We start from the raw sequence: 16,228 nt of genomic DNA on the forward strand, positions 1-16,228 counted from the left end.
TCCAGAGGCAACAACTTACAGTATATGAAGCAAAATTAAATAATGAAGTATTATGGGATGGCTTTGTGTGCATGTGTAACTATCATGTAACTTTGTAACTACCGGTAATTTGCAATTCTCTCTTATTTCCTATAAAATTGTATAAAAATAACTGCATCTGATTCTGGTGCTCTCCTTGACAGTATCCTCTTCTGTACAGAAATAAAAGAGTTTATTTCTCTTTTCTTTGATTCTGTGTAGACGTTGGTTCTTCACACTGGGTACAGGAACCCAGCCAACAATAGCAGCTGCTGTTGAAGCTATTTAAACCAGTAGAGGTAGTCAACGCTATAGAAACCATTCTGAAATAAAATGGGCTGGAATTACACGATAATATTTCATATTAGAAGAGCACAATTTGCCAGGAATCAGCAACCTTATTTACATACTTTCTATTATTGTGCCTTCACTAACCACCTAACAGATAAGAATCATGTGGAACAAGTTGCAAAAGCAGCTTTACAGCCAGCCAAATCAAATAACTAACAAGTTGTATAGAACTAGAAGGTCCCACAAGATTCAAAACTTTTGTGGAAATTCTGTCCCATTATTTGTTTCAGACAAAAAATTGTTTCAGAAATGGGCCTGAATCAATAAACTTCATGAATCACATGGAAGAAAAGAACCGGAGAGCCTTAAAACATATTCTCCATAGGAACCATTTATTTATTAAATTTATTAGCCGCCCATATTATCGTAAGGTAACTTATAATATTAAAAAGATAAAACTATATAAATAAACCACTTATAAATAAAATTCTATCATATCTCAAGACCTAAAATGGACACCTAACATCAAAAATGTCATCAAATAAGCACAACAAAGAATGTTCCTTCTGCACTAACTCGGGAAGCTGGAACTGCCCAAGAAGCTGCTCATAACAGTTCTACAGAGGAATTATTGAGTCTGTCATCTGCACCTCTATAACTGTCTGGTTTGGTTCTGCAACCCAACAAGACAGCCACAGACTTCAGAGGATAATTAGAACTGCAGAAAAAACAATCACTCCCAACCTGCCTTCCACTGAGGACCTGTATACTGCACGAGTCAAAAAGAAGGCTTTGAAAATATTTACAGACCCCTCGCAATCACACTTGGCCAATAAAGAATTCTATTCTATTCTATTCTATTCTATTCTATTCTATTCTATTCTATTCTATTCTATTCTACCGTACTACAAAAACACAATATACAACCCTAGCTAAAAGATGGAGAGGGAGGGAATAGGATAAGCAGGGGGAGGTAGGATCTGTTATTAATCTATCACCCCCAATGTGAGGTTCCCCCTTTGGAGCCCCAGACCAACTGGCAGATCTGTTTTTTTAAGCTCTTGTGGAAGGTCAGGAGCCAACCTCACTCAAGGGGGAACAAAATATTTCAAAAGGCAGTACCAACAGCAGAGAAGATTCCTCTCCTGGACCCCATCATCTGGAAGATTCAGGTTGATGAGGCCTGCAGTATGTTTCCTCTGCATGGGTGGGATGTGCCAATCCCAATGGGATGAGATGGTCCCTCAGGTAGCCTGGACCCATTCCCTAAAGGGCTTTAAAGGTGATTACCAAGACCTTGAATTGCACCCAGAAGCAAACTGGAAGCTAGGGCTGCTCACAATAGTGTGGTGTTACATGGACCAATATTGGGGCCTCAAAAACTGCCTGCGCTGCTGTTCTCTGCACCAATTGTAGCTTCCAAATGCTCTTCAAGGGTAGCCACAACAGTGCCTGTTGCAACACTCCAAACATGAGATGACTAGGACTTGGATGACTGAGCCCAGGCACTCTAATCCAGGAGAGGCTGCAATTGGTGCACAATCTGAAGTTGTGCAAAGGCTCTCCTAGCTATGACTGTCACGTTTTGATATTTTCTGATATCCCTTCTTGATAAAAAATATACATTCCAGAGCATAGTTCCGAATTGTGTTCAGTATTCAAGATTTTGCAGATGTTGTTCTTTATCTGCACACTTTGGGAATTTGTGGATAGTCTGAGCCTCAGAAACTAACGGAATTTAATTATTTGGTACAGTGGTGAAATTCAATTTTTTTTACTACCTGTTCTGTGGACGTGGCTTGGTGGGCGTGGCAGGGGAAGGATCCTGCAAAATCTCCATTGCCTTCTCATTCTGGGCCCAGCCAGAGGTGGTATTTGCCGGTTCTCTGAACTACTCAAAATTTATGCTACCGGTTCGCCAGAACCTTTCAGAACCTGCTGAATTTCACCCCTAGTTTGGTATCTTTGAATCAGTATTGACTAATACTGTTACTTATACAGACAAGTCCATGAATTCTTTTAGTAAAAATATTTGGAAATAGGTTGCCTTTGCTACCTCCTTAAGGTTAAGAGTGATGGGTGCAAAGTTTATGGCTAAGAGGACTAGAACGTGTATCCTCAGTGCCTTTAACCATTGCAAGTATGCCTGATGTTTGCCCTTTTGATTTAATTATCTTAGTTTGAAACAACTTTCAACTGAAGTTAATGGTTAATTTTTGCTCCTCTTGCAAGATCAGACAGTCAACATTAAGGCATGTGATCTGATGGCACCTGAAGGAGTATCTTCTTTGTTGTGGCCTCCTGGAATAGCATCCCTGCAAAGCAGGGGTGGGTTCCAGCTGGCACCACTGCCAGTTTGCTCATATGTGCATTTGATGTGCATTGTGCATGCATGTGCACTGCAATAGAAATTGTGTGCATGCGCAGAACTGAAAAACAAGATGGCGACAGCAGTGACTAGGAAACCAGTTCGGGGGCATGGCAGGGCTGGGTTGCTGCCGGTTCCAGCGACCCAGGCCACCAAACTACTACCCATTCGGCCGAAGTGGTTTGAACTGGTAGGAACCCATCACTGCTCCAAAGACTTTAATAGCCAGAACCATCCTTTCTTTAAAACATGCTTTGAATGCAAGCTTTTTTTAATTTACAGTAATATGTGAGCTCCCTCAATGAAAGGTTTTACAGATTTTTAATGGATGATCGTTCCAATGGGATAACCACCTTCCTCTTCTGTCCTGTTAGATGTTTTGTATTTTGGTTTTTAATTCTGCCTCAGAAATGTGAAGAATGAATGAATGAATGAATAAATACTATTATCTTATTTAGTAGCATTAGATTCTAAGGGTAAATTTTACATGCTGTACAAATACTATTTTGTTCTTGCTATTCTTTCGGAGTATTGTTCTCGTTTGATAAGACAACCTGAAATACTTTACCTTTGATCCTATCGGATAAGGATCATTTCATAAGGAGAACAATAGTATCATTAAAGAAACAGTTTTCCTCCCCGAGGCTCTACTGCTCCCAACCTATCCCTTCTTCTTTTGACACAGCTATGCCAATGAACACTTCTAATGTTTTCTAATGCAGAGCTGCATATTCCGTTTGGGCTACATGCTCTACTGCATCACACAAACAATGAAAGATTTTCTCTGCTAGGGGAAGCTGACACATGTCTATTTATTCTAGCAAACGATCTAAGAGTATGATTGATAAATACTCTCCACTCATTTAGACTCTAAAGCTGCATTAGCACATCTGTAGCAAGAGGTGTGAAAGATTGTATTTCAGAGTTACAAAAAGTGCAGCCTACCAGCATCATTTCTATGATTCGTTTGCTTGTTTTTGGCTTGTTTTAAACTTAGTTTTGACTAGTGGAGGCAATTGAGTTTCTTACAATTCCTGAAACTGTCTAAAACTGGGTTCTGACTCAGATACTTTTAAAATATGACTGCTAACATAACAAAAAAAAACCTTCATCACACCCAAATAAATGTAAGTTGCTCTTGTAAATAATACCTAGCACAATTTTAACAAACTAGACTTATTTGTCTTGATCTGAATTGCAGGTAATCTAAAACTGTGAGGCCAGGCCAAATACTTTACCCTTACAGCCCTACAAATTTCCTGTAGTCATTCAATAATACCTCCAATTTGCTTGTGTTTTTTAGCTGTTGTTCTCTATTTTAAGTTGTGAGTGATGAGAGTACCATCAAAAAATCAGGTTAGGGGCAGATTGCTATGGACAATATCCGTTTTTAAGTGGTCACTAAGAGGTGGCAATAACTTCATTGATAAAAAATAACTATTCCGTAAAGACAAATAGCCACATTTAGTGTTTAATTATGCTTCTATAATTTTCCTAAAATTGATTTATATAATTAAAACATTTCTTTATTTATAACATTTCATGCTTCCCACAAAAATATAATTTATTTTCTTCACTCGTGTCTTAAGAAAAAAACTCAGTGCTGGGTGTGGCCCCTTCTACTTTGGCACAGCCTCCTCAGACCCCAAGACACTGTGAGACTTGGGAAGCTGAGCTTGGCTTCTGTTCCAGCTCCAGAGGAAATGCCCCATTCAGCTTTGTTGTGTCTCTTTTGAAGCAACTGGCTATTCTTGGGAACACCTGCCTCCTCCAGGATCCAAGGAATTATCTCTCCTGCCACATAGCAGGGGACTGCAATGCTTCACCATCACATTTCCTGCTTCCCTTCATAGTTGCACCCAAGTGTGACTTTGCTATTTCTCCTACATGTGGTGGGTTATGTTTCCCCACCTCTCATTCTGAAGAGTAATCATGATTAGAGAAGAATGAGTACAAGGCAGTTACTAGATTTTGAAATGTGAAACATTTTAAAGGAGAACAATTGTCTTCTATACAGTACAGTAACTAATTTTCCTAGGGCAGCTACTTGAACAGTCGGCAAAGAGCCAGTTTGGTATAGTGATTAAGGCATCAGTTTAGAAACTAGGAGAATGTGAGTTCTAATTCCACTTTGGACATGAAAGCCAGCTGGGTGACTGTGGGCTGATCAGTTTCTCTCAGCCCAACCCACTTTGGAGACTTGTGAGAAAAATAGGAGGAGGAAAGAGTATGAGGTATGATTGCTGCTTTGAGTTACATATTAAAAATAATAAAAATGGGTTAAAAACAAATAAAAGTCCAACATAACTACCAGTAGCTAGCTGGAATTTTGTGAGCTGGGAACAAAACATGATATAAAGTCCTCTTCTTGTGGGTAATAGAAAGCAAGAATTTATAGGAATCACATACACCAGAAATTAGATATTACTTTGCTTCATCTGCTGCTTATCTGTGCAGGCAGTAAATGTTCTTTTCTCACATGTGCAGCCATTTCAGCACATCAGATCTCTCTTCTGACCTTGCTCCTTCCATATGCTGTTGCTCTACATGTCATCATTTAAGGAACAAATGAATGAACATCCACTTTGGCTTTGGACTATTTCCAGCAATATGACTTTTAATTAGGTAAGTACTGAGGCAAGTAATATTGATGTAATAATTTGGGAGAGCATCCAAAGACAACTATTATCTTTTGCTGCCCATTATCTCGGTAATAAAGCCAAGTGACCCATAGAAGGTAAAATCAAAGAGCAATTATGGGCTTTTCAGGCTGATGGGAGCACGCCTCCTGTCTTCTTCGTCCCTGGATAGCCTTGTCTGCCACCACTCTGCTATGAACTTGCTACAGAACTGGACCCGGTGCCAGTGGTCTCTTGCGTTTGTGTTTCATTTAATGAACAGAATGGTTTCCTGCCACAAGTCCATGTCTACCTGTATAACAGTAGGGTAAAAGAATGGGAACCATTTTACAACCTGCTGCTGATGGATAGTGGCCAATAAATTTTAAACAGTGGTCTATCAGAATTGAAGAATAGAGCTAGACTCCTCAGATGGCATACTGTAATCACTTTAATCATACTGTAACTGGAATTATGGGACCAAGAGCGCCCCTTCCTTCCACTCACTGGGTACTCTTTCTTGAAGAGAACACCAAGGAAGTTGGCATTTTTGGAAGAAAAGAAGGAAAGAAAGATAAATCTTAATAAATGCAGTGATCTGTGCTTTTTATTTCTGTCTCTATGTATGTGGATGTTGTTTTATTTTATTCAGTCTGGATTATGATAGAATGGGATGTATTTATTCAGCACGTGAGAAAGAACTGAGAGTTGAGGGGCCAAATCCTTCAGTCAGACCTCCACTACTCTGCTGTGATTAGTGCATCTTTTCCCCACTGGGTAGTGAACTACTTATGGTAAGAGAGATGGCAGCAAAGTTGGAGGATTCAACTAATAGTTTGCCTATCATGCACTATCCATGCATTACCAGGACAGGATAATCCAGCAATGATTCCCAATAAAGGCCATAGAGGCAAGTTAGGGGTCACCAAAGAAAGTACAAGGAGTCCCTCACTTACATTTCATTTAGTGACTGTTCAAAGTTACAACAGCACTGAAAAAAAGTGTGACCGTTTTTCACACTTACAACCATTGCAGCATCCCCATGATCACATGATCAAAGTTCAGATGCTTGGCAACTGACTCATATTTATGACTGCTTCAGTGTCCTGGGGTCATATGATCAGCTTTTGCAACCTTCTGACAAGCAAAGTCGATGAAAAAGCCAGATTCACTTAACAACCGTGTTATTAATGTAACAGCTGCAAAATGTTTCACTTAACAACAAAGGCAAGAAAAATATAAAATGGGGCAAAACTCACTTAGCAAAGGTTTCACTTAGCAACATAAATTTTGGGCTCAATTGTGGTCAATGTTGAGGACTACCAGTATATCTAATTTTTGGTTAATATAATTTTCTGTTAGCTGAAGAATGGAGGAATAGCTATCTCAGTAATGAGGAAATCAATTCTAAACCATACTTTGCCTCCACTCTCTCAGCTTAAATATCCAATATGGGGTACTATTTATTAACTCACTTCCCATCATTCTTTAGTACTCCAAACACTTTAATATTTATTTGGTTACTTAAAAAAGTTTTATCTTGCTTATTGGCTGAAGAATGGTTCGCAAAAGTAGAAAAATGGACACTAAGTAAAAAAAACAAAAAAAAAACTAAATACTCTTACAAAAGCATTGTTTTTATACAAAACAAAATTATAGTAATTTCACTGTCTTCAGCCATGCATCCATATCCCAAACAATCACATATTTCAATTTATTTGTATCCAATCACCACATTGCACATTTGTATTAAAGTGGCAATCTGGAATCAGGAAAGATTTGTAACCTTGTAAGATTTCCTAGGATATACACAATCCAACTAACTTCTTGACTCATTGCAGAAGATACTGTATATTATGTATGCATACTGTACAATAATAATATTGAGGCATTTCCATGAATTGCATTCTGATCATGTTCCTGACAGTTTGAAACTGTCTATTTACCTCATGGCAGAATTTATGTCATTAAATTCCCTTGATTGTGCTGACTTCTGCTTAAGCTTCCAAGTCTACTCCAGTTCTTTTGTGTTCTTCATTTCTTTAGGAGACCAGGTTCCTTTGATATGCATAGCCTAGATGTGGAAAAAACTGGACCACTTGGAAGAGGCATCTGCTCCTTGGAATGGAGGGGTTTGTCACACACACACAGTACATGCTGAGCTACAATTGTCCATTCCAAACACTTCCCCACCAACCTTTTTGTCTTTTTGGTGCCAGATAAAACACCTGCTGTGAGCTCCATTTAGTGTGTAAGTTCCAAAAAATTTCCATGGCCCCTTTTGACGCACCCAAATTCAAGAACAAAGGAAGTGAGCATTTTCTGGGCCTCTCTATCAGCTTTTCCCCTCCTCCAAGAATTGGTGTCATAGCCCTTTGGAGCCAAACACATTACCAAAACATTTGCATATTTTACAACAGAAATATTCCCACCCACCTCACACTTCACTATCAGTATGGAAACTGTCCTTTTCAGGACAGATGCCACAGAGGCAATAATGCAAAAACTTTTCCCATCCTTGAGCACTTTAGATCTCTTGCTTTGGCTCCATACCAAACCAGTCATTCTTATTAATATATACATTGCTGTGCACTACAATCATGTAGTAGCCTCAATGCATAAGAGTTTTAATCTTTAAATTATTTTTATTTGTCTTTTTTTCATGTGCAAGCTGCCCAGAATTACCATGTAGGGGAGATGAGTAGCATAAAAATTATAAAAAATAAACATTACTTTAAATACATTTTTATCCATGAGCTATTAGAGAGGAATTCAGATAATTATATAGCAGCATGTTTAAATCTTAATCATTTTGCAAAAGTTACTTAAAAATAGTAATACAAATAAATGTATGGTATTTTTATTTTCAAATAAAGACTAACATTTTATTTATTTTTATCCAGAATGTCTTGATGCAACCTGAGAGCTTTTGCACTGACTACATATGAATCTGTTTATTGATTCACCATCAATTCAAGCTCATAATATAGTCCCAATGTTATACACCACAGATGGTGGGACATAATCTCCCATAATTTATGGCTATCGGAGACTTCATCATAGTGCAACACAGCTGGCTTTCCCACCATGACTTAAACATTCACATGTTTTCTCCTTCAGACGCTGCCATTCTAATTTTTCTCGGCTTCCTATGCAATAATTTCTTTGTAAAACAGCTCAGGCTGCTGTTCATTTTGATATATCTATTTTGTTTTATAAATATTAGGTTTTAATTAACCATATTTTGAAGAAAAATATCTTTCATATCCCACTGGAAGAATAAAAAATTAGCTTATAGATAAATATACGTCAAAACATTACATTCCTGTTTAATAGGAAAGCATATACTAATCTTTTGTCTCAATAGAAAAGAATATTTGTAGCTCAGACTGGAAGAAAATAACAAAGCTTAGAGGGCACCAAGGACTCCATAGTTCAACCCTGAATTACAAATATGCTCTTCTATTGAGACCAAACATTGCAGAAAACACTGCAGAGAACAGGAACACACACACAAATATATATTAATTAGTACTCTAAGGAAGCTCAAATGCTTGAGACAAGATGAAGTAATGGTAGAATTACATTGCTGTCTTGAACAGTTATACTATATATGGTAAAAAGCTATTTTTTCCACACTCGCAAAGACATTTGAACTGCTTATCAATGGATTAAAACCTGATTGCTTTTATATTGAGAATAATTATCTGGAACTGCACTTCTTTTTGGCTATATATCATTATTTCTTTTTTAAATTCTTAAATTCTTAAACAAATAAACAAACAAATCCTTGCATTTATTTGTTTAAACTTATCCCCCCACTCACTGCCTGAAGTATATATCGACACCCTCACAACAATGCTATAGATAGGTGGAATAGTAACTAGTCCTATTCTAACGTATATCACCAGGACAAGGAGACTTCAGATGTGTTTGTGTGTGTTTATCTCTTTTTATTAGATGTTTAAGCTCCGTCAATGGAAATTGGTTGATATTTATATCTTGTTTCAGATGCAAAGAACAATTATGTAGATTCAGATCACCTTTGATTTCCAAAGGTGATCTGAATTCACTGGGCTCTTACATAAAGAACTACATTTGTTTACCCCAAACCTCTTTTATTTCAGCAACATGATTATAGGGAGAAAGGTTTTATTATTGGTATTGTTATACAGTTATGAGAGATTATTATTGATTCACTACATGCAACCATTTCTTTGAAGATCTGTCTATCTTTTGCACACTCCTGCTAGACAATGCTAGACGACCTTAGGAAAGGTAAAAAGAACCTAGATATTGGGAATATGTACAAGTAATTGTGATTTCCAAGTATGGTATCTAAGATCTCTGTGGCAATGAAGTACTGTTGTTGGAGATAAGGAAAATCCACACATAGGAGTCACAGGAGGATAAGGAATCCAACAACAAAGCTCTTTGAATAACTTGGGCCAGATACTATTTGTCAGCCCAATCTATCTCACAGGGTTATTTTATGTGACAGTAAATAAGGACAAATTTCCACACGTAACCTCGAGTCTCTAGTTGGAAGCTGTCCCATTCCAAATATTGATGAACTGCAACTCCTTACTGGCTATATTTTCTACACTTCATGGGTAGCTTTAGTTTAGTAATACATGGAGTGCTACAGGTTATCAATCCCTCTCCAGAGAAAGACAGTATACAAATGTTATAATACAATAAAAAATACAATTGCTTTATAATGATAATATTTACCAGTACTAGACAAACTCCTACATTCAGCAGATGTTTGGATGATACTCTGAGTCCAGTAAAAGAATCTCTTTTATCATTTTGATACTTATGTGATAAATCCATGTTTTCTCAAGTATGAACTATGAGGAAAGAATGTTCCTGGGCTTCTGTGGCACCTTTGAACAAAGTTGTTGATAACACAGGAAAGGCAAAGGAGGAAGATGAGCATCCAGATTTTTCCAGAGCTAGAAGCCTGCTGAGCATTGTCAACTTTTATAGGCAAGTGGGAGGACAAAGCAGCAGGACAATTCAGAAGGCAAGCGCTTTGATCTTGACTGTGAACCCAATTGCTTGTGTTTCCAATGTGACTTTGCCTGCAGTGAAAGAAAAAAAAATCCTAGGATAAGATTTCTAGTGGGCAAAGGAAGTACCGATTCTACCATTTTGCTATTGCTGCTAAGCTCAAAGCAAGCTACCTATTGTAATTTCATTTCATTTTTTTTTTCATTTTCACTTTATTTGTATGCCACCCTTTTCCCTGGGGGGACTCAGGGCGGCTCACAGTTCAAAAGGGAGGGGGGGAGGACAAACAATTTACAACATGGAGACACTACATCATTTAAGATGTAATCATGTACATTCTGTTGCATTTAGCATACAATCATCTAACAGTTTGGAAAACATTTTCTTCTATTGTACAGTTCTGGGGTGTGTTTTTTTGCATAATCTTTTTATTTTCAAATTTAACTACAGCCTAATACAAATTTAACTATAGCCTGACACAACAACTTTATGTTAATATTCTCAAATCAACGTGCATTGTTTCACCTCTATTTTCTATATCCAGCTTTGTAACTCTCTCCTTAAGCCATGTTGCATTTTAATTATGTATTTAAATAGACCTTTTGCCCATGGTTAACTTAATAATGGCTTGCCAAATTATTATCTGTATTTTCAGTACATCAAACAACTAATTAACCAAGATTGAGTTCACATAGCATATTGGGGTAAAGTATGTTGATTAGTTTGTACTTCAGTGTGTCACTTAATATACTTTGTGGTCTTGCTCACATAGGCTATTAAATCATTAATAATGATTTATGGACCAAACTGGTGAGATTCATGTATTGCAATATGCCAAAATGAAAGTAACCACATTGTTGTGGAAAGTAAAAATAGGCAAGTTCATTTTCGGCATTGTAAATGACTTACTCTGCAATAGCTTGGCCTGCATTGATATCTGCAGGAGAGGGGACCAAACTAATTGTAACAATGATTTATTTTAACATTTAAACATTTAATTCTCTGGAGGGAAATACTTATTATTATTTTTGTATATAATAGAAATGGGGAAAGAAACCGGGGTGTGAATTTATTGTATGGTAACATTTTTAGCATATTATTTTGCAAAATGTCATGATACAGAGCAAAATAAATCATATGACATTGGAATTATCTCTGAACAGTATGGGGATATTTACCACAGGTGTTGGACTTATAGGAACCATTATTTAACTTATTTAATTACTATTTGTTTAATAAATTCTAATTGAAAGCACATTGTACAAACTATAAATTGTGGCTTACCATTGTATTCATATAAGATATTAAGCAAGAAACATCACATTGTGATGTGAATGAATACACTACATTTATTTATTATGATACTTTAAATACCACCTGTTGAGTTCCTCAAAATATAGAATATCGTTAACCAGAGTTTAAATCCCAATGTGGAGCCAAAATATGGTTTAGAATTGATTTTCTGATTCAATCCTCCTCACATTCAACAATCTGGAGGCACAGCAAGAGCCAGAACTATGGTTCATCAATTATGAAATTCTGAACTTGATTAGCCATGGTTGGTTAGACATTGTGCCACACCATAATCAATCATGGGTTGGCAACATGAAGAAGTTGAGTCAAACATGCAGTGGTATGTTTTTGTGTTCTGGAAAAGAGAAAGTGGATATAATGCATAGTGAGTTCATTTGTATAACTAACTATAATGTGAATCCCTTGATGTCGGCTTATTGCTTATGCAATTAGTATATTAGGTAAACTAACCCAATTATGGCTTATTCAATCAACCATAATTAAGGAACGCATAGCTTAATGCAGTATATGACATTATCAGAGGTTTTTGGCTTAAGCCAGTAGCTCTGTGATCTACATCAAACTTTTCTGTTCATAAGAAACACAACATGGCCATCAATAATAGAGATGTCTGAAATGCAGAAGCATTTATTTTTAAATCAGAGGGCAGGTTGGAAATAATATTTAGAATGAAACTATGTAACATGATTTGTACCTCATTTTCATTTACAAGAGCTGGATTAAATGTATTTGGTCACTGAATCAGCAATCATTTTATTTATATATTCAGTTATAATTCTGTGCATTTTCATTTCCATATTTTGTCCTTCCAGCTTTCATTGCAGATTTAACTCTCCAGAAAATTCATTTGCACAGATTTACAGATAGTCTTCGACTTATAAAAGTTTATTTAGTGACCATTCAAAGTTACAGTGAAAAAAAGTTAAGTTATGACCATATTTCTCACTTACGACCATTGCAACATCCCCATGGTCACATGGCCCATGATGGTTGCAGTGTCCTGGGGTCATGTGATCACCTTTTGCAACATTCTGATAAGCAAAGTCAACGAGGAAGACAAATTCACTTTACAATCGTGTGATTAACTTAATAACTGTAGTGATTCACTTAACAACTGTGGCAAGAAAGGTTGTAAAACGGGGCAAAATTCCCTTAACAAATGGAACACTTAGCAACAGAAATGTTGGGCTCCATCATGGTCATAAATCAAGGAACTACCTGTGTTAAATCAAGCTAATCATTACTTTTAGTTTTCAGTTTCTATGCTTCAGAGCTTTCGCCATTCTATTTCCAAACATTTCTCTGCAATAAGAGAACTAAAATTTTACTATTTAAGAATGAACTATGGAATCCCCAGAATTCCTGTATGAGTTTACTAGCAATTCAGGAATAATTTGGTGTGTGGGGGCTACAAATGCATTGTTTCACTCTAACTATAAACACAGTGGAATCCTGCTGCTAACCCGTTGCATCTCTTCGGATAATCAATCTTTCCAAAACTCAAATTATCTTTGTTGTCAGGAAAGGTTTACTGAAATTCAGTTAATACTTTTACTTCTTTATTATATTTCATAAGGTATACATTGCTCTCATCCTTTCCAAGATTTACACCTTCTAGAAATCTGTTTAGTCTTTTCTTTTAGTTTTCATTTAAGTACAGATAAGCTGGATAATCTAATTTATCTTTAGCCATAAATAACTGGAGCAGTTCAAGCCAGACTTTGACCTCTTCAATTTGTCCATATCTCCTTAGGTAACAATAGGTTGGAATGAATAACCATTCCCTGCTCTTATAGAAGTTGCTTTGTTTTTCTTGAACCCAAGGCCACTGCAATGACACATGTTTAAATCCATAAACTATGCATGACAAAATGTCACTTCCTACCCCGTTTCTCAATTCATTTTCTTCTCCATATAGTAAATAGAAGAAAAAATTCTACAGCTTGGCAGAATTTTGCATGCTCAATTTGACAAGTTATTAAAGAAGATCCATATATTATAGGGAATAATTGATCCTTTAATTGACTAAAGTGAAGATGAAAATAGAAAGATGGTATCACTTTTTGTGAAAAATAGGTTATCATGACCTTTAGTCTGCTATGCTATTTTTGCATTTTACCTTGCAATCTAATAGCCCTTTATTCCTGCATTCCACCTATTTTACCCATTACCACATAAATGGCAACGCAGTTGATATAAGACAACAAACATCAATAATGCTTGTAAAACAATCTGACTAATCTCATAAATTTCTGGATTCCAGGACTCTTCCTATGCAATGTGGCACTACACTGTAAGGCAGGGGTGTCCAAACTTGGGAACTTTAAGGCTGGCTGGGGAATTCTGGGAGTTGAAGTCCACAAGTCTTAAAGTTCCCAAGTTTGGACACCCTTGCCATAAGGAGTTGGTGTACTGTATTTACTCCTCTTTCTGGTGCTTCAGTTTAATTATTGACATAATACTTATGCTGTAATTTGCAAGTATCCATTGGTGTGCTTACTTCTCCAAACACTTCACAACTGAAAAATGGTTATGCTCAATTGGGGATCCAAAGACCCTATAGGTCCAGAAGAACACCCTAAACTACAAATATTTATGAAACGTAGATTCATTACTATCAACAGCTTGATAATATTCATGTCACTAATCATAGTTCTACAACTTCTATTATAAATAGCTCAATAGTGATGCAATTAAATTGCACCTTTCTGAAGATTCTGTTCTTTGCATGTTTTCATACAAGACACAGATGATCTGCCCATACGCTGAAGATTATTTTCAGTTGCAAAAGCTTAAAACATCTCAAGATGCTCTCAGCAGATGGTTCATCAGTGATCTGGTAAGAATAGAATTTAGCAGTTTACAGTTTATCTATCAGCAACCTTCTGTTTCATAAAGGGAAAGACTGACTGTCCTGTCTATTTGTTTCTATCATATCAAAGTAAACAATTGACTGATTTAATTGTCCAGACATAGGAAAAGGATGTTGCTTACATTGGAGGCATTAATTCAATTTAAAGCTTGATCTGCTGTATGGATATTGACTCAACCATAATCTGTCTGACACTGAAAGAAAATTATAGTTTCACTGAAATAGAGTTCTTTCTCTAAAGATTGTGCTGGGAAACAAATTTATTATTTGAATTTATAGAGATTCTCCATAAATACATTAAGCATATATGTAGAATCAGGAGGTTCTTTTATACTATTGATATGGAAATGAATTTAACTGAGCACCATGAGACTTACTACTGAGAAACATATATGAGATTTGTGGTGTTTTCGTGACACCTGAGACTGTACAAATTAAAAACTGATTTGTATGATATGCTATTCGCCTAACACCCATGTTTTTAGCTTTCTGTGTTATGGGCTTGAAACAGCCATAATATTAGATGACCAGAAACTGGACTTTGGAATTAATGCAGAACATGATTACAACAGCCTATATCTAAATATCCAAAATGTAAATCCATTTTGAGTTGGAGTAATACTATAATGTACTAACATTCATTAGCTGAACTTTTCAACTTAACATCTCATACAAAATAGTTGTCAAGTAATCTTACTTTCAAAAGCTCACTAATGATGAGTTTGACTTTTTGTATGCAAACATTTCAGTTGTAATATATTTCATTTGGTCTAGTGGTTAAGGCATCTGGTTAGAAACCAGGAGATTGTGAGTTCTAGCCTGGTTTTAGGCATGAAAGCTGCCTGGGACACTTAGGACAAGTGACCTATGTCTCAGTCCACCTTACCTCTCAGGGTTGTTGTGGGAAAATAAGAGGAGAAAAGAGGTATGTTTATCACTTTGCATACTTTATGCAAATAATAAAGGCAGGATGAAGAATCTAAAATAACAAATAAGAAGAATCATATATCATATATATGATATGGATAATTACATTCTTCTTGGCAAAAATACAAAGTGGCTTGCTGTTGCCTTTTTCCATTTTAAAAAAAATCAAGTTCATTTATATAGCCGTAGAATTAATCACTGGATTACTTCTTGGATAGCATCCAAGTGATATCAGATCTGACCTGCTGATCTGACTTTCAGAATCAGTCAAGTTCAACTAGGAATTACCTTCTATCCAATAAGCCATATATTTCTCAACCTTGTGAACTTAAAGATGTGTGGATCTCAATTTACAGAATTCCCCAGCCAGATATACACAATGAATGAACATGAATTAGAGATTGTTTTAAAATCTAGGGTTTAATCCTATAAATGTATAAAGAAATGATGGCTAATAAACCCTCCAGGATTTAATTCATGGTTAAGGGAAGAGACCAGAGTTTTCTTACAGATAAGAAGTGTTCCCTCCCCACCCAAGGCTACAGTAAAATTCTATTGAAAAACTTTACAATTATAGGCCAATTTTAAACATTTAATCTTCAAGAAAGGTAACTAAGGATGTGATGACCTTCTAGTTTTAGACACAGATGGAGAATATGAATTATTTGGACAAATTTCACTCAGAATACAACACTAAGGCTGTTTTGAAGACCTTGATGATGGACATCTATGGATATTTTCAATCATCCAGATCATGGTTGACCCAATGGTCCTTTTTCCAAAATGCAACTAAACTTTTTTTCT

The sequence above is a fragment of the Thamnophis elegans genome, chromosome 1 (assembly GCF_009769535.1).
Source record: "Thamnophis elegans isolate rThaEle1 chromosome 1, rThaEle1.pri, whole genome shotgun sequence".
NCBI classification, from domain to species: Eukaryota; Metazoa; Chordata; class Lepidosauria; order Squamata; family Colubridae; genus Thamnophis; species Thamnophis elegans.